The sequence below is a fragment of the Panicum virgatum genome, chromosome 6N (assembly GCF_016808335.1).
Source record: "Panicum virgatum strain AP13 chromosome 6N, P.virgatum_v5, whole genome shotgun sequence".
Classification (NCBI taxonomy): Eukaryota; Viridiplantae; Streptophyta; class Magnoliopsida; order Poales; family Poaceae; genus Panicum; species Panicum virgatum.
Window position 1 is genome coordinate 29427704 of NC_053150.1, and position 23699 is coordinate 29451402.

Consider the following 23699-nt stretch of genomic DNA (forward strand, 5'->3'; position numbering starts at 1 on the left):
ATTTGCCGTGCGGATGTAATGTATGGACACACAAATTTCACCCCTAGTATGGACTTTTATTTTAATAATACGCGTATGGTTTAAATTTCAGTTTTTTATATTGTTTACTGTATTTTCTGATTTAAATGATTTTTTCGATTAGTATGGAAAATGATTTTTCGGGGCGGGTGGCGGGGTTACCCGCCCATGCAAATATATTTCTAGAGGCGGGTGACACCCCTACCTGCCCCTGGATATGCATTTGTAGGGGCGGGTGGGGGTGGGGGTGGGGGGGGGGGGGTCACCCGCCCTTAGAAAACTATTTGTAGGGGCGGGTGAACAGGGGCGGGTGGGGGGTTTGCCCCTAAAAATACGTTTTCGCCCACCCTTACAAATCGTTTTTACAGTAGTGGGTGATGGTTCTGCAATAACAGACTTATACAGCTGGGCATTCTTTCATATTCCTTCACATCACCACGTGAACACTGTACGAACTGAGCGCCAGGTACTTGCATTTTTTATGTTTATTCATAGATTTAACCGGCGCTATTCTTTCGGTGGTCGAAATATTTGGGATGACTTTGGTAATCTCGAGGATCAGTCTCTCTCCTATATATGTGCTCAGAGAAAATGCTCACGTTAGTTATGTGCATGTTAGCGTTTCAGTTCACAAACTGGATGCATGCGGATATTTCGATCGACTATCGTGTGCGTCAAGTGCATGACAAGGAGCACGTGTTCTGTGAAGGCAACGGTGAGCACGTTTTTTAAATCCTCTACGATGGGCAAATAGGTCTTTTCGTTCTTTCTCCGACCTCTATAAAAGGCACGAAGCTGCGGTCTTCATTCCACACACCAGTACAGCCACTGAAATCAATCCAGGCATCTCTCCTCTCCCCGATCAACCTTATTATCTTCTTCTGGTATGGTCTTGTTACTTCCAGTTGGAGTATTTCTTCTCTTCAATCTATACATTTGTCAACAGTTTCTGCACGGCCATGACATAGATCAATGCAACATTTCTCTCGAGATGCTATATTTATCTACAGTAGTTCATTTCAAACGTTTACTCCTAGTATTAGTGACAACTTTTCCCTTCCAACAGACAGAATCACAGAAATCCACAAAGCTCAGAAACTGTCAGCATGTTTTGGCAATTTCATTATTTCTACCGTTTTGCAATTTATCTAGAAACTGTCAGAAAAAGGGATGTGTGTGATGCACTTTTTCTGGAAATAAAACTAAGAAAAGGAGTGGTAAGAACTGATATATTTTGCAACTTGACGCAATTGTATAGATAGAACATATCTAACTGAAGATAGTTGTAGACGTATGTGGTTAAAAAGAGCCAAGTGCTCAAAATTTAAAGAGGTTGTTACAAGCGTTGAAATCATAGCTTACAACATTTTCAAACACAGCTTACAACAAATCCAAAATGCATCTGGTACACCAATTTTAATTGTCCGACCGACCCATCTTCTCCCAACATGTTCTCCAGTCCACTTACGATTTACCAAACCATATTTACTGTGTCTTTGGACAGGCCATCACGCACTTGCCCACCATGGCCAAGAACTACGGCGAGCTCTACAACATCCTTGGCTGGGGTGAGCCCTACTTCACGGTGAACTCCAAGGGCCACCTCTGCGCCAAGCCCCATGGCCGTGAGACGGCGCAGGGGCAGGAGATCGACGTGCACTCCGTCATCGAGGAGGTCTTGGCGGGCGCGACCAACGACAACAAGAAAGTCCAGTTCCCCATGATCCTCCGCTTCCCCGACGTGCTCAAGGTCCGCCTCGACTCGCTCCACGCCGCGTTCAAGGACGCCATCACCACCACCGGGTACAGGAACAGGTACCAGGGCGTGTACCCGATCAAGGTGAACCAGAACAAGGACGTGATCCAGGACCTCGTCAGGTTCGGCTACGACGAGAGCTACGGCCTCGAGGCCGGCTCCAAGCCGGAGTTGCTCGTCGCCATGGGCTGCCTCGCCAAGGCCAAGCCCGGAGCCTACTTGGTGTGCAATGGCTACAAGGACACGGATTTCATCGCTCTCGCGCTGTCGGCGCGCGCCATGGGGCTCAACTGCATCATCGTGCTGGAGATGGAAGGAGGAGCTCGACATCGTCGTCGAGCAGAGCGCCAAGCTCGGCGTCGAGCCGGCCATCGGCATCCGGGCCAAGCTCCTCACCAAGATACCGGGCCACTTCGGGTCGACGGCCGGCAAGCGCGGCAAGTTCGGGCTCCTCGAGGAGAAGATCTACGGCGTCGCCGAGCGGCTCAGGGAGATGGGCAAGCTGCACTGGCTCACGATGCTCCACTTCCACATCGGCTCCATGATCCCGTCCACGGAGATCGTGCGCGAGGCCGTCGGCGAGGCTGCCGGCATCTACTGCAACCTGGTGAGCCGGTACGGCGCGCCGATGACCGTGCTGGACTGCGGCGGTGGGCTCGGGGTCGACTACGACGGGACCCGGTCGCACGACTCCGACATGTCGGTGGCATACGGGCTGGAGGAGTACGCGACCAGCGTCGTGGAGGCGGCGGGGCTCCGGTGCGACCGCAGCGGCGTCGCGCACCCGGTGCTGTGCACCGAGAGCGGCCGCGCCATGGTGACGCACCACTCCATGATCATCCTCGAGGCGCTGTCGGCGATCCCGGAGCCGCCGGAGGACGAGACCTGCGACCAGCTAATGAGCAAGATCCAGGACCTGTCTTCCAAGCAGCCGAGGATGTATGGCGGCCAACGGCGGCGGCGGCGCGGGCTTGTACTCGCAGGCCGCCGAGCTCCAGAAGCAGGGCATCGAGATGTACAAGCTGGCCAAGAAGATGTGCAAGAGGGTGACCACTGACGCCAACACCATCTACAACTACCACATGAACCTCTCCGTGTTCTCGCTGGTGGCCGACTACTGGGGCCTCGGGCAGCTCTTCCCAATGATGCCGGTGAGCCGACTGGACGAGCGACCGACGCTCAGGGGTACGCTCATCGACATAACCTGCGATAGCGACGGAAAGATCGACAAGTTCATCAGCGGCGGCGAGACGCTGCCGCTGCACCCGCTGGACCCGGAGCGCGGCGCCTACTTCGTGGCCGTGCTCCTGTCCGGGTCGTACCAGGAGGCACTGGCCTGCAAGCACAACCTGTTCAGCGGCCCGACCCTCGTGCGCGTCGAGGGCGGCGGCGGCAGCGGCGACGGCGCCTTCAAGGTCGTATCCGTCGAGATGGGCCCGACGACGGAGGAGATCATCGGCACCATGAGGTTCGACGTCCGGGAAGACATTGCCAGCGCCGTCGAGGAGCTCGCCAAGAAGAATAATCTGTGGGTGAACATGGAGCCGCTCATGGCCAAGGGGCTCACCACCATGCCGTACCTCAACGAATACAAGGTCCCCAAAACCACGTGAGCTTCAGCTGATGGTTTGAAATCATGGGTGCTCAAGTATTAGTGGTAGTAAGTTTGTTCGAGTTTAATTTGGCTTGAATCATAAATAAAAGTCAATAATGCCTGCTTCGCATGGTGAACTGGTATATGAAGTACTATGTGATACCCCGCGCATTGTTGCGGGATTCTTAAATAAAATTTTGAGGTGAAACATTAAGATGATTGCATGGTAATATTATTTTACATAGATGCTATTAGTCACAGAAAATCAGTAAAAGATATAAATAGATGGTCCTAGTGAATGGTGATGTGGCGTCTAATGTAGTGGGTTCCTATATGATGTGGATAGCTTGTATATTTAGTAAAATTGAGTTAATGACTTTAGTAGGTGTCATCTATATATTATATATAGATGCACTGCCTTCTCGCTACCTGCTTTATTTTTCTATTGTCCAACATGTTAAGTAGCTCAATCATTTCTAATCCATATTTATTTCGAGTATATGTTTTGAGAATAGTTTTACTCTTCAAAAGTCAGATTAATCTAACATACTATATAAGGATCGAAATGAAAGCACGATGTCTTTCCAGAAAAGAATCATATGAGTGGTGCATGGAGCTGTTCAGGGTGGCGGAATTCCCCGTGGTGACGGGAAGCCGCGGGGATCTGCCCTGTTACAAATAGCGATGGGTCAAACTCCGGCGCGGGGCCTTGAAAGATTCCCCGTGGGCCACCGTTAGGGACCCAAAATTATTGCCATGTGTAGTTTTGGCCCATAAATTTCAACCCAACAACAGCCCATTCAAGTATGCAAGAAAAAGCTAGCTAGCTGGCCATCCAATCTAATCCCATCTAGGCCTGCAGTGGCCGGGTATGCGTATGCACGACACATGAAGTCGCAAAGGCTTGAGGTCATTCTTGTGCCGCCGGCCGTCCCTTCACCCTCATCGGCTGGCCAGCCTCCTTGGACAATCCCCGCGACCTTGCCTGCCATCCCCACGCCCTCACCACATGGCCGGCCTCCTCGCGACCTCACTGGCCATCCGCGCCCTCACCGCCTGGCCAACCTCCTTGTGCTGTGACCGGCCATCCTCGCGCCCTCGCTGCCTCGCCAGGCCGGGATGGATTTCACCTCGTTGAGCATATCAGGGCCGAGCGGGAATGGGATTCGGGGGTCAGGGTAGGGACGGGAGTTGTCCCCGACCTCCCCCGCCCCATGCTTCCCTGCTTGGATCACCCGACTACATTTTACTCCATATCACATCGGATATTTGGACATAATTAAAATTATTAAATATAGATTAATTACAAAACTAACTGCACAGATGAAGGCTAATTCATGAGATGAAACTATTAAATATAATTAGTCTATGATTTGATCATGTTGTGTTCCGGTAAATATATACTAATGATAGATCAATTAGACTTAATAGATTCATATCGTGAATTAGTCTCCATTTATGTAATTCAGTTTTGTAGCTAGCTTATATTTAATACTACTAATTTGGTGTCCAAACATTCGAGGTGATTGGGCTAAAGGTTAGTAACTCAGATTCAAACAGATTTATAGATATGCTGTACCAGTATTTAATTTGTTTCCTTATAATTTAATCCTCACCTCATAAATTATCTTGGCACTCCTATGACATAAATGAAATCCGGTGGTGCTTATGTGTCACCGACAATATATCATACTTTCCTTGTATTATGCGTGCCTATTAGGCCAGTCTCAGTGCACAGTTTCATGGCACAGTTAACTAAACTGGAAACTAGGCAAATGTGCCATATGAGTTTCATGGTGATGAAACTCTCCTCACATCTTATGAAATTTCATCATTCTCTCTCCTTGACATGTCAGCTAGATTGATAATATTTATTATCATGAAACACTCCATAAAACCCCCCATTGAGACTGACCTTATGCCAAACCAAAACAATGAGAACAGCTAAAACGTCCACGACCATAAAGATATGATCGGGCTGGTGGAGAACAATAAATATCTTATCATGAGAACAGCTAAAATGTCCACTGACCATGCAGTTTCTCAATAAATCTTTTATAGTTGTTAGGAGAGTTGCTTTTACAGTTTTCTAGCAATCTCTTTTATATTCCAAGCTAACTACCATACTGGGAGACTTTCAACTCTCCCACTATTTGGGGAATTTGGCACTACTACAGAATTATTTTCAGCACCGGCCCTAAACCTATTGTTACCCCCAGTTTAGGTGCTGACGGTGAAATATAAGCGGTGAAAAATACCCATTTTCTCCACTGTCTTTTGAACCGGTAGTGAAAATAGGCTATCACGGCCGGCTTGATACTTATTTTCCGCTGCCTATTCTAGCACCATTATCAAAATTAAACCGCATTTCAATAATTTCATACAATTCACATGGGTACGGAATTGCTGCAAATCATTCTCATAATAAGCATATCAAATCTCACATAGTAAACACATAGTCAGTATAATTCGCTCTCACAAAGTATCACATGTTCATGCATTGTTTACAAACCATATGTCCATACACTGATTACAAACCACAATTCCTTAAGGCGTGGCCTAGGCGACAAGGCGGTGGCGGCTCACATCGTCCTTGTTGACACATTTTCGACAAGGAGAATTGAATTGTCCCAATTGTCGCATTATCACTATAGATAAGTAAGTAATTCATGTGAACATAGACGAGAGAACACACAAAATGAAATTGTAATAGGGGAGGACAACCTAAAAATTTGTAAGTGATATGCACCCAATAGTAACTATTGCACAAAGCTGTTGTGGTTCCACTTCTATTAGAAAAATAACTCCTGTCCAAATTTATTTCTAGCAATTGAACAGGAGATAGGTGAATATTATTGGCAGTATAATCCATTGTCTAGTAGAAATTGCACAAAGTAGTGAATCTTCTTGGCAGTAATCCATCGAGTTTATTTAGTTGTATTGACTACTTTTATTTAACAAGTTCACATGACAAAAATCTTCTGATCTCTAGTTTTGGAGGACTTATCCAAATAAATATGTGTGCCAATTTACACCCAATGCTGAAACTTCTATGAAATGTCTAGTTATTTATAGTGTTTATGTTGTCTGACGTCTGTTTATTTATATTTTCCGTAGTGCTTTTTAACTTTGATCATTTATCATTTATTACACATGAGGCCTTGTCATTTATGTTTGGAGATCAGGGAAGGGAAGGAACTGGTTGCTGGACTAGCACGGAGTTTGATTATTTGCATAGGAAAGGACGTAGGGTAATTTGCTGGAGCATGAATGAAGAAATGTGGATGAAAATCAACAAATATGCCAAACTCCGTGCTAAGTGTTGGAATTTGGGCTTGGCCCATTGAATATTTCAGCTATTCCAAGAAAACAAAAATCTAAAAGGCTCATGTGGGTATGAGAGAGTGGAGGAGTGGTGCAAACATTTAGTCCCACATTGTAAGAGGAAGTTCACTATGCCAGAAACCCATATCAGAGACGCGGCTCAACTCACATCAGAGTCGAAAAAAAATTCGCGCCACTGATGTGACCAAAATTGGTGAAGGGTTTTTTCACGTCACCAATGACCCCTCATTGGTGACGTGTTTTGCCAAAACGCGTTACCAATGAGGGGTTATTGGTGACACAGTTTGCCAAAACGTGTCCTGAATGAGTGGCAAAACGCGTTACCAATGATGAATTGAAAAAAATATATTAATAGTACATTTTTCTCCTTTATATATATACAGATACACAGTAGTACATAGGTGATTCACTCACCTATGCACATCACAGTTTTCTCTCTGATCACATATACATGCAAAAGAGCAATCATCAATAATTACTCACATGTACATCTGTGCATCTTATGATTCACTTACAAATTGAAATTACATGGGACTAAGAACAAAAACACACATTTGGATAAGGCATACATCAGCAACCAAATGGACATTGCAAGAAATTTGTCTTCAAGTGTTGGAACCTGCCACATCCAAGATAATGCATTGCTAAAAATAAAGCACAGTGCCCTACAATGTCCATGTACAAGTTCAAAAGTTAGCAACCAATTGTACCAGCCCATCGAGATTCATTTACATCTGTGCATCTCAAGATTCACTTACATCTTCAAAAAAATAAGTTAACAGATGCTAATCATTTTCAAGCTGTTAATACAGCTAACACAACAATCATGAAGCCTGAGAACTGATACTTGGCTCCCTGTCAAGAACTTTAATTTCACGGCCACCATAGTGATTCAGGGCCAGGCCAACATCATTGAGATACAACACCTGTAGACCCTCCCCACCAAGGAAATCTCATTTCCTTATCGGTTCCCCATCAGTAGAACAAATCTTGATACTACACCTGTAGAACAAAGGATAGTTTCATGACTCGGTTCTACTTAACACAAACACATCAGCTCACAAGACATATCGGCCACATCAGACACTAGGCTAGCTGGACTTGCACATTATTTAGACAATATGGTTAAGCCACTGGATGAGTACAACCAAATAATGACTCGCTAAAATGCAGATATTTTATGATCAAGGCTTTTCAAAATTACACAAAGTTTCCAGTTGTAGGTCCACTTGTTGGATTACTTTCGTTCACGATTCTTTTGGCAATGTGATGAACATTAAAGAAAATACCATTTAGCCAAATGGGATATTCTATGTCAACCGAAGGAACAAGGTGGCCTAGGCATACATAATCTGGGATTAAAGAACACAGCTCTGCTTAGCAAATGGTTGTACCGACTGTTAAAAACAGACGGCAGCAGATTCTACGCAACAAGTATCTAAGGACCAAACCTTTGGTTCAGGTCCAGTGAAAAGCGAAGACTCTCATTTCTGGGCAAGTTTGATGAAGGTAAAATGAGACTTTCTTAGATTTGGAACTTTCATGATTAAGGACGGGTCACAAGCAAGATTTTGGGAAGATATCTGGTTGGGAAATACACCACTAAGAGAACAATATCCACAGATTTACAACATTGCTCGAGGGAATCAGGATACGGTGGAAGTAGTACTGAGTGCGAGTCCACCTAATGTATCCTGGTGGAGGGATCATTTTGGCAACAAGTTAGTGATGTGGAATAATCTTCTTTCACGTCTTACAGCTGTTGTTTTAAGTCAGGAGGAGGATGAATTTATTTGGACAATAGATCAAAAGGGTGAATTTTCAGTAAAATCACATTATCTTGGTCTGATTCATGAAACAATCCCCAATACCCACAAGCGTCTTTGGAAATTAAGAACGCCTTTGAAGATCAAAGTTTTCCTTTGGTACCTTCGAAAAGGTGTTATTGTAACAAAAGATAATTTGGCCAAAAGGAGCTGGCAAGGAAACCAACAGTGTTGCTTCTCTCATGAGAATGGAACGATACAACATCTGTTTTTTGATTGTTGATTAACTTGACTAGGGTTTTGTTTAGTTGCAGCTGTAAAGTTTTTGAAATAGAATCTTTTCACATTTGAAGTATTAAACATAGACTAATCACAAAACTAATTATAGAACTCGTCTGTAAACTACGAGATGAATTTATTAAGACTAATTAATCCATCATTGGAACATGTGTACTGTAGCAATTGTAGGAATATGGGGTAGCAAAAACAAAAATTTTCAACCGCATAAACCAGGATTACTGCAGTTATAGATCACGGGATTACCACTAGATGATGCAGTTGCGTGAACCTCCTCACGAACGGCTCGTCCTTGTGCAGCAAGCGCAGCACCTCAACGAAGTCCACACGTACGGAAAGAAGCGTCGCACTCCGGATTGCTAGATCCGCAAGAATGAACTAGGGCTTGATGCGCGGGAGGAGGAGCAGCGGAGAGAGGGAGGGGGGGCCAACTGAGGGGGTGGCTAGGGTTTGCTAGTTGGGGCGCCCCCTCCACCCTCCTCCCCTCCTTTTATAGTCTGGTGGGCGCCCCTAGATGGGCCCTAGTGGGCCCCACCTTGGGCGCCCCCTTCAGGTGGGCTGCTCTAAGCCCCACCAAAAGTACAACCCTGTGAGCCTCTCAAGGCCCATTAGTGCATCAAAGCTCAGTCTAATTTGGATCTCATCCTCATTAGGCTTCTGGCCCTTAAGTGTGTGACCCTATGGGCTCACGCGTGAATAGACATGGCCCAGTACTCCTGCTGGCCAATAGTTGATAGCGGTCTCTAGCAAGACGTGTCAACTCCTAAGCACGCACGAATCATATCTGTCGAGCCGTCACAATCTTATACATGTTGTTTCCTTTGCCACACCATATTTGGTCTAGCTTGAAGCCGACCACTCTTTCTCGATCCCGTGATTCGGAATCCTTGGTTAACTCTTAACCCCAGCATGGCCATGCATTTTTTGATCTGAATCACTTGGGGGGCTCAGAGATATCTCTCTCTTGTAGAGAGGGGCAAATCCCATCTTGACCGACTATGTGTCACAGCATACTTCTTGACAGACCCGACAGCCACCTTTACAACTACCCAGTTACAGTGAAGCGTTTGATGGCTCCTAAGTAAGTCGGTTCACATCTTGAGTACATACGACGATCTCAGGTCTTAGGAGACAACATACATATTGTGTAATGAGAAGTCATCATCTCATGTTGGGTCAGTTCAGTCTCATGTCTCACATGAGCCCACATTATTAGTTTGACATCCCCATGTCCATGACTTGTGAAATATAGTCAATCAACTAATACATGTGCTAGTCTAATATTCATGTGTATCCTCACATGAACTCCGACTAGGAACACTTTAGAATATTCATATAAGTATAGAGTTTCACAAATACTTCACATAAGCATTAATCAATACAAGTTGTCATCCATAAATATTGAAGGAACACTTTATTAATCATGAATACAAGGAAATATGATTGCCTCTAGGTCATATTTCCAACAGTCTCCCACTTACACTAGAGTCAATCTAGAATGTATCTAATTACCATTGCTCTTGTGTGCCTCTCATGCTTGGGCTGTGGAAGGGGTTTTGTTAATGGATCTGAAATGTTTAGGTCCGTGTGTATTTTGCATATCTTGATCTCACCATGATCGATGAACTCTCAAATGAGATGAAATCGCCGCATAACGTGTTTGCTCTTCTGGTGATTCCTTAGCTCCTTGGCTTGCGCAATAGCTCCACTATTGTCACAGTAGAGATCCAGCAGGCTAGAGGCATTAGGGAACACACCAAGCTCAATAAGGAACTTCCTTATCCAAACACCTTCCTTTGCAGCTTCCGAAGTTGCAATGTACTTGTCTTCTGATGTAGAATCGGCCACCGTCTCCTGCTTGGAACTCTTCCAGCTAACCGCACTACCATTTACTTTGAACACGAAACCGGACTGAGACATTGAATCATCTTTGTTGGTTTGGAAGCTAGCATCAGTGTAACCAGTTACAACGAGCTCCTCCTCACCTCCATAGACTAGAAACACATCCTTAGTTCTTCTCAAGTACTTGAGGATGTTTTTCACAGCTATCCAGTGACTCTCACCTGGATCTGACTGGTACTTTCTCGTAACACTTAGAGCATAAGAAACATCTGGGCGTGTACTTATCATTGCATACATGATAGATCCAATTGCTGAGGCATATGGAACTTTGCTCATGCGCTCTCGCTCATCAGTCGTCGTAGGACACTGAGTCTTGCTAAGATGTATGCCATGTGACATAGGCAAGAATCCTTTCTTTGCCTCTTCCATGTTGAACCGCTTCAACACTTTGTCAATGTAAGTATCTTGGCTTAATCCTATAAGCCTCTTTGATCTATCTCTATAGATCTTGATGCCCAGTATGTATGCTGCTTCTCCCAAATCATTCATCGAAAAACTATTTTTCAGTGAACTCTTTACGGACTCAAGCATAGGAATATTATTTCCAATCAACAGTATGTCATCTACATACAGGATTAGAAATGCAACAGAGCTCCCACTTTCCTTCTTGTAAACACAAGCTTCTTCTTCGTTTTTAATGAAGCCAAACCCTTTGACTACTTCATCAAAACGAATATTCCAACTCCGAGATGCTTGCTTTAATCCATAAATGGATTTTTGAAGCTTGCATATTTTTCCAGCATTGGTCGGATCGACAAAACCCTCGCGCTGCATCATATACACGTCCTCGGACAGATTTCCATTAAGGAAAGCTGTTTTGACATCCATCTTCCATATTTCATAATCAAAATATGCAGCAATAGCTAGAATAATCCGAATAGATTTAAGCATCGCTACGGGTGAGAAAGTCTCGTCGTAGTCAACTCCTTGAACTTGTCGAAAACCTTCTGCGACAAGTCGAGCTTTATAGATGTGAACATTTCCATCCATATCTTTCTTCTTCTTATAGATCCATTTGCACTCTATGGTTCTCACACCATCAGGCGGGTCTATCAAGTTCCAAACTTGATTTTCCATCATGGATTCTATTTCGGATTTCATGGCATCTTTCCATGACTTGGAGTCAGGGTCTGCCGTCGCCTCCACATATGTCGCAGGCTCATCATTGTCAAACAATAATAATTCCTGCGCTGCGCGGAGCCTTGCTGACCTTCGTGGTTGCGGAGGTGCTTCTGTTGCCAAAGGCATCTCAATTTGTTCAGCTACATTAGCGTCACTTGTAGAGTCTTGTCCTATTGGCTCATCTCGAACTTCTTCAAGTTGTACCGTTCTTCCACTTTTCTCTCCTTGGAGAAACTCTCTCTAGGAAAACTCCGTTCTAAGCGACAAACACTTTGCCCTTAGACCGATTGTAGAAGTAATACCTTAAGGCCTCCTTTGGGTATCCCACGAATATGCACTTATCCGATTTGGGTGCAAGCTTGTCAGACTGGAGTCGTTTGACAAATGCTTCACAACCCCAAATCTTTAGAAAAGGCAAACTGGGAGTCTTGCCAATCCATATCTCATATGGTGTCTTGTCTACGGATTTTGACGGCACCCTGTTTAGTGTGAAAGCTGATGTTTCTAGAGCGTAACCCCAAAATGACAATGGTAAGTCCGATTGGCTAATCATTGATCGAACCATGTCCAACAGAGTTCGATTACGTCACTCGGAAACCCCGTTCCTTTGAGGTGTTCCAGGCGGCGTAAGTTGTGGAACAATTCCGCAACTCTTCAAATGATCACTAAATTCGTGACTCAGATATTCGCCCCCACGATCAGATCGCAAGGCTTCAATCTTCTTGCCACGCTGATTTTCAACTTCATTCTGAAATTCCTTGAACTTTTCAAAGGTTTCAGACTTATGCCTCATCAAGTAGACATAGCCATATCTACTTAAGTCATCAGTAAAAGTAATGAAGTATTGGAATTCTCCTCTAGCAGTCGAGCTCATTGGTCCACACACATCAGTATGTATGAGTTCCAGCAAATCTGATGCTCTCTGGAAAACCTGTGAACGGCGCCTTGCTCATCTTGCCCAGCAAACAAGCTTCACATGTCTCATATGATTCAAAATCAAACGAACTTAGAAGTCCATCCTCATGGAGCTTCTTCATGCGTTTCTCGCTTATATGACCGGGACGACAATGCCACATGTAGGTAGGATTCAAATCATTTAGCCGAGGTCTTTTAGCACTTATATTACAGACAGGAGAATCATCAAGATTTAAAATAAATAGCCCATTCTTTATGTACGCTAAAGCCACAAACATATTATTCTTAGAGATCACACAACCATTGTTTTCACTCACAAAAGAATAACCATCCTTCATCAAACATGAAGAAGACACAATGTTTCGGCTCAAACTAGGAACAAAATAACAATTATTAAGCTCCAAGACAAATCCTGACGGTAGGTGTAGTTGCATCGTCCCGACGGCCAAAGCAGCAACTCTTGCATTATTGCCGATGCAGAAGTCAACTTCTCCTCTTTCAATGCTTCTACTCTTTGTCATTCCCTGCATCGAATTGCATATATGAGCAACCGATCCGGTATTAAATACCCAAGAATTAATATAAGAGTCAGCGAGAAATATTTTTGTAATATGAACGACAAGCATACCCGAGGTGGAAGAACGATTCTTCTGTGTGGCTAGGTACAACTTGCAGTTCCTCTTCTAGTGTCCTGGCTAGTGACAATGAAAGCACTCCTTGTCTGCAGCTGGTCTAGGTTTCGCCTTGGGTGTAGGGTTTGGCTTGGGGTTCGCCCTTAGCTTTGCCCTTCTTCTTCTTCCAAGAAGAACCTTTCTTCTTGAAAGTAGGCTTATTCTGGAAAGCCATACATGGCTGCCACCTGTGCTTTTCTTGATGTCACTCTCTGCCATTTTGAGCATGATGCACAGCTCATTCAAGCCCTTCTCAGCCCCGTGCATGTGACACCCTAGGTGTCTGCACAGTAGTTGTGTATCTATTTTATGCATCTTGTGCTTGAATTGCTTGAAAAAGGATCTTTTTGTAAGTATAAAAGGTTATATGTGTAATTATGATTTTATGCAAGGTCCTTTCTGCAGTTATATTTGAATAGGTTGTGAAATTATAGGCTTTTGTGGAGGGTGTTTTTGCAAAATTCAGTGCATTTATTGCATGGCAGCAAATTTTGCTTTTAAGTCTAAATTTAAAGTGAAATTACCTTGAAAAAGACAAAATTCCTGGAATTCAAAATCCCTCTTATGTTTTCAAAATTAGCTCTTGAATCTTTTATCAAATAAATTTTTGCACAACACCAAAGTTGTAGATCTTGAAAAATTGAACAACTGTCATGTTGGGCACTTTTCCATTTGAGCTTTAGTTTAAAAGTTATCCTTGTTTTACATTCAGGTCCCTGGAAATTTCAGAAATTGCAAAACAGCCCGTTTTCTCCTTCCCCTACCTGCCTCTCTGCTCTCTCTCACCACCGGCAAAGCGGCACTCTCCCGCCGCTCTGGGCCGCCTCCCCGCGCCACCTCCTGCCTGCTAGCTTCCACACGTCGCGCCCGAGCTTCCTCGCCGTTCTTGCCCTCGCGCTGGTGTCCTCTCCGCTCTGCCACCCGCCCCAGGCCGCGCGCCGGTCGCCACCTTGCCGCCGCGGTGGCGAGCCCGCTGCAGCACCTCGGACCGCCAACTCGCGTGCGCTTCAGAACCCAAAACACCGCAGCTTTCTTTTCCCCTCACTCATTTGCACGCTCGCTGCTCAGGAGCCCCAGAACACGCAGCCGCTCCACCTTGAACGCCGGCAAGCTCAAGCCACCGTCGAACCCACACCTCCGCACTTCCCCGCCCTCAATTAACCCCGTCAATCGCTCCGCCTCATCCCCGCACAGCTCATGGGCAACTCTTTCTCGCCCAGAACTCACCGGAGCCCCCTCGCCGTCGTAGCCCGAGCTCCGCCGTCGCCTATCCGCAGTGGAACTCGTAGCTCCGCCCCTCCTCTGCCCGCGCTGACCCCGCCACTTGATCCGTCTCGCCCTCGCGCAGCCAGTCGACCACTTCTCGTCGCCCAACCCTCACCGGAGTCACCCCGCCGCCATTAAACCTTCACCGCCGCCACCCTGCTCCGTCGAGCCGCCGCCTCCGAGCCCCTCCCCGCACCCCAAGACCACCCTGAGGTGCGCCTTGAACCAGTGAAGCCCCCACACCCCTCCACCCTCGCCGCCGGTGATCCCCTCGCCAGGATTCGGCCGGTCAAACCCCGCGCCCCCCCTCTGACCCGGCCAAGGACCTCGGGTTTGAATTCCAGAAACACCAGGGGGTTATTTGAATAGGCCGTGACTCAGATGAATAGTAGCAGCAAGGGCTCCTTTGTAATTTTTGCAGTGAACTTTGAAATTCAATAGAAATTCGTAGAAAATTCGTAAAATAGCAAATCCAGTTGTTCTGGAATCCTTGAGAGTAGATCTTTGCAGTAGAATCAAAATATGGTGTATGTTTGTTGCAAGTGTTTGCTGTACAAGTTGTTTTGTGTCACTAGGTACATAAAGACTAGATGTTTTATCTTTTTCTTAACTGATGTTTGAAGCCATGTCTTGCAGTGAAATTTTTATGGTGGTTTGTTCACGTGACACTAGTGTTTATATAAATATTTTGTCGTCAGTTCTCATGTGTAGCTATTTCTTTGTTTTAATCCTTCTTTAGTAGACTTTAATTATGATAAATAGTTTATGTTGAGGATAAATCATGAAAATATTTCTGAGTGATATTTTTGAATAGTTTAGCTTGTACATAAAGTTTGAGCCCCAGTTCATGACAAGAACAGGAGCTCAAAATGAATCTTGTTAATCTAATGTCTGTATTGTTTATTTTCTCAGAATTAATTCTTTGTAGATAAAATCATGAAAAATTCATAGTACTAATTCATCCCTGTGTAGGTCTACTTTTAAATTTTGAGCTTCTGTTTTGCTTTAGCTTAACCTGTGTAATTCAATCTTGTTCTAGGTGTGGTCTGAATGATTGAATTGTTATGAATAATTGGCTACATGTTTTGGCATGAAATTTACAGGATTGCTTATTCTGTTCATATTCTATTTAGGGTAATTTTTGTTAAATTTATTACTATTGGTGCTCTGAGTTGTTAACTTATTAGCAAACCTTGATTTAATTGCTATAGGAATCAACGACCACTCACTTTATGAAGTTAGTATAGCTTTCTTGTGATGTTGATCATGATGCCTTGTATAGTTAGAATTGTTAGTTAACTACTCTATAAATGATTGCTCATGTGTGTTTATAATACTGTTTTTGCATTACATATAGATACGACTGCTTTGTCGGACGGGACGTACGAGCTGATCCCGGATTCCGAAGGAGGTGATCCCGAAGCTCAAGCGAACACTGCCGTACTAAATGAAGCCCCGAACCAAAGTTCGGAAGAGCCTAGAGCTGAAATAGTTAGCGACTACCGAGAAGGCAAGCCCTGGACATAACCTATATTTCAAATTATTATCATTTACTGTTACTACTTGCTTCTGCATTTACAGTTCTTAGGTTTTGAATTGAAACCCTAGATGCATGATCCTAGGAACCTATGTACTGAACACTAGACTTGAGTTCGACTACTTGCTAAGCTTATAGGACCGGTAAAAGTCGAGTGATTGCCTGTCACTCGCGAGTTCTATAGGAATTGCTTGTTTACCTTTCTGTTATCAATATAAGGACGACAGACGGGGTTGTGTTCGATATCATGACCTTATGTGAGACCCCGTCTGTGTTGATGAACTTGCTAAGGTCGCGGTGTGTGGTAGCGGTGGTTAAGTTTTTGAACGTACTAGCCACATGCCGTAAATATGGTACGTGGCAAGCCTAGTAGCCGATTGGACCGGGGAGTGGATATACCTTTCACTCTCTCTTAGAGATAGGTTTTATTTATGTTTATGTTGCGCAACACCGCGGCTGCAGGGAGGAAGTTGGTGCCCTGTAGTCGGGGAGAGTGACCCTATCCACAAGCCGGAAAGAAAGGTAAACGGTTGTTTGGGAATGACCCGACAGTGTTCCAGACGTGTGTGTTAGGTTTGCCTGGCCAGGTAAGAAATTCGATTTGAATTGTCTGCTTCTCACAGTTTAGGACTGCTTGATCCCTTTGCCACACAGAGTAATAAGAGCAACATTATTATGATCAATCTTGATGTTTGCTTATAGTTCTACCATGATTGGATAGTAGTTGCTTACATAGAATGGTTAATCAACTAGAATCTTGGAAGCTAAAACTTGAAAGTAAGGACCTACTCTTTATTACTTTTCAGCAAAAGGAAAACCAGAGCCTCACAGAACCCTGCATAGTCTAGCTAAAGTGGGCTACATATACCCGTGGACGGTTAAGTCTTGCTGAGTATTAGAATACTCAGCCTTGCTATTGAAACCCTTTTTCAGGTATGAGTTTTAAGGAACAGATCGCTAGCTTGACCTATCCTTGTTCTTTGCCTCCTGGCTGGTCCGTAGAGTGGGATACGTCTTCGGCCGGCAATGACCTTGACGAGTGATACCTTGCTTGGGCTAGCTTGGTATACTTTTGCGACGTGTTGTAGCCGTCGTGTTTTATCTTCCGCTATTTTAACTCTGAAGTTTTACACTTAAGACTTGTATAACTGTTTTACTAAATTTGGTTTTGTAATAATGGTTTGATCTAGTTTGTAATCACTACTTGCCTGTGTTGTAAAATTATGGTTGTAATATCTCTGGACTCGCCTTCGTGCGGGGTATGCTTGTTCGATCCGAAAACCGGTGGTTGTATCGGGACGTTACCCGACAGACCAAGAATTGTTCCGTTTGAAGTGCGTTTGAGATGGTGTTGCCTTTATGGTGATAGCTTGCGCACTTGAGCCGGGATAATTCAGGTGGTTCTGCCACAGTGCATGTGGTAGTTCGAGACAAAGTTTCCATAGCTCGGAGGCAAAGAGGCAAGAATGAAGTCAGTGGCCAACTCTTGGCCAAGTGGGAAGCCCAGCTTCTCCAACCTCTGTGTGTAACCAACCATCTTGATTACATGCGGCCCTACTGGTGCTACTTCTGCTAGCTTAGTTTCAGCAAAGGCCTTGGACACATTGAACCTTTCAGTCCTGGCCTGAGTCTGGAACATGTCCCACAGTGCCACGATCATATCGTGCGCCGTATGGTTATTCTCAAACTGCATCTGCAGCTCAGATTTCATGCAAGCTAGCATGAGACAGCTCACTTCACGGTCTTTATCAACCGCTCTCCTGTAAGTATTCCTCTCAACAGCAGGGGCATCTGCAGCAGGGTTGTCTGGCAATGGGTTATCTAGAACATCTTCCTTGTTCGGTGCCCTGAGAACAATTCTTAGGTTGCGGATCCAATCCGCGTAGTTTGTCTCGTTAAATTTGTTGCTCTCAAGTACGGAACGTAAAGCACATGGTTGGTTTTGAGCCATTGATCTACAACATAATAAATGCAAAATACTAAGACAAAAGTATTTATGATGGAGTAAACGATATTAAACAATTTAATAGAATTTACTCCCACTAAAATCCATATCCCTCTGTTGATTCTTAGTGATTCAAGACCCACAACTAACACGTCCACTAGTGAGCTTTTGCATCACCGCTAGAAGACGAGGTAGATCGGTAAGCAACTCTTGCTAATCACATCTCATATGACTCTTGTTGTTGGGTGACATCTCCATGTCTCACTCCCAACCTTTATGCCCCAAGGTTCTTAACCGTTAAGATGATCTTGTCAAGCTCACCAACCCTTTATGCGTGTATGTATCTAATACAGCCTGTCTAGTCAAGGAAAACCAGTGGCGCCCTAATTTCATAGACCCACTACCAATCGTACAAGACATGGGACAGTGCAAGGTTTAGTTGGTAGGGCATGATAGCTCGAAATATGTGAGGGATCATTCTATTTCTACTATGATGCACGTAGTAGTAAAACGTTAAGAACAGCAATCACATAATTGTGAATCAGTATGGCCCTTATTCTCATGGTGATCTCCATCTCCATAGAACATGTTCGCCATGTAGATCTCCATCTTCATGGAACTTGTTCACCATGTTGATCTCCATCTCCATGTACATGTGCACCATTCTTCATGTGATGAAAACTCCAAGAACCAGAACTTGTTATTACACCTAATAGTAAATAAAATTACATTCAGAATATGGATCATCACAGGTTGGCACGCAGGCCATTACATCAAATGCAATAATTCATATGGTTCCAGTCGAATTGTCATAATCATGACACGCATGTCATGAAACAATTACACACATGCATCACATACACATAGGGGCCATACCGATCACAAAACCTGCAAAACAGAGTTATACGATTCTGACGTCCGAAATTAAAATGCTGAAAACTCTATTTCTGGGCCGAATTTCGCAAATCTACATTTCGCAAAAATAGCATTGCTATTCTGAACCAAATCTAACTTTTTCTGTAGATACAAGTCGATATAAAATTCGCCTCAATCCGAGTTCGTATGCAAAAATTATGACTGTTTTACTGTAAAACACACTTTTGCAACAAATCGGAATTCGCAGTAGATCCAATCTACTGCCCTATGCATCTCATGCATCTGGCTTATGCCCTAAGTTTCGATTTGACCAATCACATTATTCTCCAACCGCAGCAACCGGGTTTATGTGCATCACTTAACTCCGATGGCGGAAAACCGACCGGTAGGAGTATGTCGTTGTACAACCTTCGCAACATGTTTACGAAACTAGGTCACAGATCGATCTGAAACTACGCATATCTCCATATGCACATATACGAATCTATAATGAGACAGCACTGGCTTTGATACCACTGTAGGAATATGGGGTAGCAAAAACAAAAATTTTCTACTGCATTAACCAGGATTACTGCAGTTATAGATCACGGAATTACCACTAGACGCGCGGTTGTGGAACTTTTGTAGTGCGTCGGTGTAGAGCAGATGGATGCCGGCAGTGCAGTTGCGTGAACCTCCTCACGAACGGCTCATCCTTGTGCAGTAAGCACAGCATCTCCACGAAGTCCACACGTACGGGAAGAAGTGTCGCACTCTGGATTGCTAGATCCGCGAGAACGAACTAGGGCATGATGCGCGGGAGGAGGAGCAGCAGAGAGAGGGAGGGGGCGCCAACTGAGGAGGTGGCTAGGGTTTGCTGGTTGGGGCGCCCCCTCCCCCCTCCTCCCCTTCTTTTATAGCCCTGGTGGGCGCCCCTAGATGGGCCCTAGTGGGCCCCACCTTGGGCGCCCCCTTCAGGTGGGCTGCTCTAAGCCCCAACAAAAGTCCAACCCTATGGGCCTCTCAAGGCCCATTAGTGCATCAAAACCCAGTCTAATTTGGATCTCATCCTCATTGGGCTTCTGGCCCTTAAGTGTGTGTCCCTATGGGCTCATGCGTGAATAGACATGGCCCAGTACTCCTACTGGCCAATAGTTGATAGCGGTCTCTAGCAAGACGTGTCAACTCCTAAGCACACGCGAATCATATCTGTCGAGCCGTCACAATCTTATACATGCTGTTCCCTTTACCACACAATATTTGGTCTAGCTTGAAGCCGACCACTCTTTCTCGATCCTGTGATTCGGAAGCCTTGGTTAACTCTTAACCCCAGCATGGCCATGCATTTCCTGATCCAAATCACTCGAGAGGCCCAGAGATATCTCTCTCTTGTAGAGAGGGGCAAATCCCATCTTGACCGACTATGTCTCACAGCATACTTCTTGACAAGTCATCATCTCATATTGGGTCAGTTCAGTCTCATGTCTCACATGAGCCCACATTATTAGTTTGACATCCCCATGTCCATGACTTGTGAAATGTAGTCAATCAACTAATACATGTGCTAGTCTAATATTCATGTGTGTCCTCACATGAACTCCGACTAGGAACACTTTAGAATATTCATACAAGTATAGAGTTTCATAAATATTTCACATAAGCATTAATCAATACAAGTTGTCATCCATGAATATTCAAGGAATACTTTATTAATCATGAATACAATGAAATATGATTGCCTCTACGGCATATTTCCAATAGCAATTTAGTGTCTAATCATGGCCTAATTAGGCTTATTAGATTTGTCTTGCAATTTACAAGCAAACTATGCAATTCATTTTTTATTTTGTTTAGATTTAATACTCCATGCATGTTAGATTCCCTTTCGATACGATAGTTTTAAAATTTTGAATTTTGCAACTAAACAAGGCCAATGTTGGGCTACAGCTTATGGCCCTGTCTGTTTCTGCTTTTCTGAACCTCGCTTTTCTGAGAATCAGGATTCTGAGATACGCCTGCTGCCTAGAGAATTGGCTGTCTGAATAAGCTAGATGTTTGGCAATCCTGATTATTTTGAGTCGATTCTCTGAGTTGAGTGGTAAAATGTCTGAAATGCCCTTGAGGCTGATGACATCTCATTTTTTGCTGAATACGAGTAGAATTCAATAATTCCTATATTTTCTAAGTATCTTGACTACATAATATTACTATTAGATCAAATAGATTAATATCACAATATATCAATACATGTTCCAGCACTAATTTCTAAACTACGAGTACATAAATGATGGATACAATTAAATCACGAAACCATAGCGGTAGCGATCGCATCACGAAATGCATTCATATCGACATCATCTCCAGTACCACCATCATCTGTGTTATCATAAATTGGATGAGGACTATCATCTTCAACATCTTCTTGAAAATGCGGATCTTCTAAGTCACATTCCCTAATGAAATTGTGAAGGGCCATACAAGCAACTATAATCTTGGACTGCTTGTTAACTGGATAACTAGGCAAGTTCAAGAGAATGCGCCACTTCATCTTTAGAACTCCAAATGACCACTCAATCATATTTCTAAGGGATGAATGTGCATGATTGAACACCTCTTTCAATCCCACTGCTTGGTGACCATGACGCCATTCAGAAACATGATACCTTTGTCCCTTGTAGGGTGCAAGAAATCCTTTTCTATTAGGGTTTCCAGAGTCAACAAGATCCTGCATATCAAATTTATGTCATCTTACGTAGCAATGAGGAATTATTGATCAAAAAAAAAATTGCACCGCAGCTTGTTCTTACCATGAGGAGGATGTGGAAATTGATCATTGTATGTAAGCAGCGTATCAAATAGTACACGAGTGTCATGAACAGATCCAGGCCAACCAGTGACAACAAATATGAACCGCATATCAAAGTCACATACTGCCATCACATTTTGTGAGGCATACCCATGGCGACCAATGTACTTGGGTTGCTCACTTAATGGCACAGTCACCGGTATATGAATACCATCTATTGCACCTATGCATTCTTCAAAATGCAGCCAGAACCTAGCCTCTTGCAGTTTAGGATGGATTGTTCCAAATTGTGGATCTTTTGGCCTCACAATATCAAAAGCTAGTCTCATAATGGCTTCAAGAACTTCTGCAAATTTTCTACTAACAGTTTCTAATGATCGCCGAAACTTGTTCCTACATTGCCTAAAAGATTGAGGTGAACCACAAGCCCATAAAAACATTCCTAAGGCTTTCTTGCTAGTATATCTCCTACTAGATCTCAATCCATAATTTTGAACCAAGGTGTCATGAAGCCGTAAGAAAACTGACTTTCGCATTCTGAACATGTCATAACAATCAACTGGATTCTGTAATGTTACCTCAACCCATTATAATCCGGTCGTGATAGGTGATGAGGAATTATCTATTGTCTTCTTGTGCAAATTGCCTGATGCCATCTGATCCAAAGCAACCATGAAATCATCATCATCATCACTAGGCTCATCAACAACCATGATATTTTCAGACTCAGAAGTGACTCAAGATTCACTAGAACAACTAGAAGAACTCATAGAATGAAAGCCTATGAAAAAGTAATAATTAGCAAGCCAAATTTTTTATTGGTACAGCACAACTGATAAATGTCCTAGGATAAAAATACTCCAAAGTCACACACAACAAATTTAAGGATGCACTGTCTCACACTAGAACATAAGGATAATAATAAAAAAAGAACACACTAATGCTTCTTTCTGTTCTCCCATGCCCTCCTTAGCCAACTCAGCCTTCCATTTGGTGTCTTTAGTGTAATGAATACATCATGGTTCTCCTTCTTGGTAAGAAGTTGTGTAGCATAGAAGTGTTCATCACTCCCTTCCTCAGCCCCAACATTAATGACTTGCTCTAACATACTTCCAATCTCATCTCTAGCAACATCAACAACTTGTGAAGTAGCTGAGTGTTTACTACTCTGAGCTTTGATCTCATATGCTTCGACTAAACGCTTCATGCATTAGTCTCTGAAAGTCTTATTCTTCTTTCCCTTAGGTGAGTAATGTGCATCCCTTTTTCCTACCCTCCTCTCTGTAGTAGTTCCAATCCCACCAATCTCTCCATCATCATTACCCGTAGCATCACCCTCCCCAACTTCATCATCATTGCCATGCCCTGTTGGAACATAAGAGGTCTCATTTGTAACTATAACAGCTTCAAACATTATTCTCATTTGATCCTCATGCTCAAATGGTACAAATCTGAAATCAGCCGTACATCCTGGCATAGCCTACAAAATATATTAATGCATACATTAGACAATTTGTTCAACAATACAAATTTTGCAGTAACAATGTATGGCTCTTAATGTATGGCTCACCTGATCTTGTTCCTTCCACCAATCATCATCAGCAACAATACAACCAGTACTAGGATCCCTTCCCAATCTTGTGGCTCTTAAGTTCAAGGTCTTCCATTGTGTATACTTTTTTTTCAGTACATCCCATCGGTTCTTCATTTGCCCTTGAGTGTATGGTCTTTTGGTTCATTCAAAAAATTTGCGAACCAGATTTGTATATCCCACATTGTCCAAACATTGTTGAGGGCAATTGTGGGCAAGAACTTCTTCGCAGCAAATATCATTGAAAACTATGGCGGAAAATGAATCCCATTTTGCCACAACCTTTCCTGATTTTTCCATCTAAAATACAAGA

General features: G+C 43.8%; 1 pseudogene; it reads left to right on the plus strand.

The window, feature by feature from the left end:
- Positions 1-836: 836 nt before the first annotated feature.
- Positions 837-3796, plus strand: LOC120680030 (annotated as a pseudogene).
- Positions 3797-23699: the final 19903 nt, after the last annotated feature.